This window comes from Amphiura filiformis, chromosome 16 (genome assembly GCF_039555335.1).
Source record: "Amphiura filiformis chromosome 16, Afil_fr2py, whole genome shotgun sequence".
Taxonomy (NCBI): Eukaryota; Metazoa; Echinodermata; class Ophiuroidea; order Amphilepidida; family Amphiuridae; genus Amphiura; species Amphiura filiformis.
Genome location: NC_092643.1, coordinates 59,883,067 through 59,886,439, shown reverse-complemented (window position 1 = coordinate 59,886,439; position 3,373 = coordinate 59,883,067).

Below are 3,373 nucleotides of genomic sequence, written 5' to 3'. Positions count from 1 at the left end.
ATTACAATCATGTAAGAAGTACAAATTTGAGCAAAATATGCAGCAAATGATAGCTTTACTGTAATACCAGAAGATGGAGAAATATCTCTTCTGCTGATCAAGAAGAACCCCCCGATCCAATTGATTGGATGTACATAGCCTGGAGTGACTGTGAAGACTGTATGTGTTATACACACAAGTGTGTATAACTTTGTTTGCCATGTCATGGAACCTTTAATGTGTTTGAAGAGCATAATTATCTTTATCCATGGTTAAACAAACAACCATGAACAAGATCTTGTTCTGTTACATGTACTGCTCTGTAGTTAAAGTTTGGCAAGTTACCAGTTTCATTTGATTTTGTTTACTTGCATTTTTTTAATCTCCATGTGTTATTCAACCTTTTTTATGTTCACTCAGCATGTTAGATGTGATAAGAACATTGTAGGCTTTACAAAAGCAAAACTTTAATAATAGTTATAATGAGTTAAATTAAATAAAGCCTAGTAGAAACGAGATGCAGGGTATCTTAATATTTTAATGACATTATCAATCAAAGTTTTTTTCCTCCATTCCCTACACAAAACCCAATGGCATATAAATATTTAAATTCCTCATCAAATTTATAATATGCTAATTATTCACATCCTGTGAATAAAAGGGATGATATTTGATACTGTATTTTAAGATTGAACAAAATCCACATCCCAAACCAATTTGGTTACTGTTATTTATTTTATAACATGAAGCCATGGAATATTTTGTTGTTTTATAACTGGATTTATGTTTCCAAGTAGTTTTTATAAGTTGTCCTCAAGCTTGCTTTTGGGAGAGTACTTAGTACACAGTGGCGTAGCGTCATAGGGGGGGGGGTAGTATAGGCCTACTTTGCTACAATGCAACCCACAGGTATTACTAGGACGACCATCACAATTTCATATTGTTTTCTGGATAGAACTCATCAACGGAAGTATGGTGCTTAAATGGTCAAAATCTGACAAAAACTTTTCGAATTATGAATTTTCAAAGTGTCCCATTCTGTCATTGGAACGGAATAAAATTGCCAATTTAGGAGCAAAATTAACACAAGTACATTTTCATACATGCACAATGTGAACGTGTCAAATAAAAGGGGGTTTCTTATGAAATGGCACTTTATAAGTCAATTATCAATTATTTTTTTCAAACAGAGGCACTGAAATCATGCTTTTAGAATTTGGCAAAAATCATGGCCGACATGGCACAAGATCAACAGTCCAGGTGATTTTTTTTTCACACCCAAGAGTTTAAATGTTATTGGGTTTAATATGCATCAAATAGTAAAATGAACTGAAAAGTTTTGGGGAATTTTTATTTCTGCAGTCAAGGGTCAGAATTCTGAAATTTTAAGGACATACAAATCCATACAAGCTGAAACTTGATCAATAATTTATACTTATAAAATAATTTATCATAATTCAAATACCAAGGGTGTAGAATTAAGCAACCTTGTCAGCAAAAATAACCAATTTCCCCCAAACCAGCAAATTTAATATTGTGACTGAATTCAGTGAATTGATTATGTGCATTGTGCATAGTAAGCCTGTGTACAATGCAATCTTAGTGTTAATTAACTAAAATAATTTGGGACCTAAATCATTTATAGTGACATGACAAATATAATTTAAACCAGTTGAGTAGTCTTATTTGCATCACTTGAAAGTAAAAATCACTCATCATTCATTATTTAAAAAAAAGATTAAATAAATTAGCACAATTGTACACTCTTAAAATACTCAACCTTGGGTAAAATCTCTTTTGGATGGTAAAAAGCTAGGGCACAACCCTAGCAAGATAAATTTTACTCAATTTGATTGAGTAACACGTTTACTCCGGTATTGTGCAAAATTGTACTAAACAGCAGAGCAAAATCGTTTCCCTTTTCACTGTGATTTTTGGTTTACATTGTGCTATTTTGGCTTCAAATGTGATTTTTGATCAAAAACGTGATTTTGGTCAAAAACTTAGTTTTTGGTCTAAATTGTGATTTTTGGTCAATAATTTGATTTTGGTCAAGAATGGAACATTTTCCAAATGCAAAACATGTAAAAAAAACTCAATGTCCGGATTATTTTAGGCGGGGAGCATCATTTAATAAAAATTATTTTTAATAATAATAATAATATACACTTCTTGATTTATGCTTTTGGATTTTTAAATGTATATTTAGAGTCCTCTTTCAAATTTTATATTTATGTGTAATCTCTCTATATCATAATTTGCTTTGGTCAAAATTTACATTAAAATGATCAGAAAAAAACTATTATTGTCAAAATTTCGGTTTTTGGTGTCATGTTATTTATTAATCTAAAAGTATTTTTGGCGACAAAAAAGAAAAACCCACCCTATTCTATGCATACGGGCGGACCTTCCAACTTCAAGTATAGGGTTGGGTGTTTTTTGTACTTGTTTTTCTAGAGAGAGGCTATCTTGAAATTACGCTAAAATATCACCAAAATCTATTCTCAAAAATTCCGGTCGGTTGGGCCCGTGAGAAGGGTTTTTCATAGCCTTTGATAGGGCCTACTATTAATTTTTTTTTAAATTTTGCAACATTTTACAAAACTTAACTAAATATTAACAAAAATTGATGCTAAACTTAAAATTTGTATCCATCATTGAAAATCAATCAATCTCGGAAATTAAACCTGTTATTAAAGCCACGATGGGTTGATTTGTTAATACACAGAATAATATTTTCCCTCAGCTATGGTATAGTTAGCTACCCAAATCTGCTATCCTAGTAGTAGTAAAATATTCTAAAAGCACACAGTAAATTTTTAAGCAGATAACATATTAATTTTAAGAGGGCTACATTTTGTATTGCATGGATGGAAGCCAGGTTTATGACCAATTTTCCATGTGTGTGTGCAATATCTATGTGTGCAATATACCATGAACAAACAGTTACATAATAGTATTGACTTTTGTTGAACTTGTTGAATGGGTTATTATAAAAAGGTCAGTGGACCTCATCATCACTCCTACCAGAGAGTTTCTCTGCTCCTAGTCCTACTAATAATTACTCCTAGTCCTACTAATAATTACTGTTTAAGTGGTAAATTTAGTGTACAGTTATTTTCGCGATATGGAGTTACAGAGACATTTTTGCAATTGTTATTTTCGCGATGCTTAGTCTTGCCCTATACTTGCAATACATTATTATATATATTCGCCAGGTGTTAATTTCGTGGATGGAACTCTATTCGCGAAATCCGCGAAAATAAAACCCTCGCAAAGTTTTCATTAAGGTAGTGCACTTGCTTTAAGCTGTTTATACACCCCCTGTGTGAGAGACTAAAGTAATGTATTCCATACAGGGTGTATGTCTTTCAACTGGAATAGCCTAAAATGT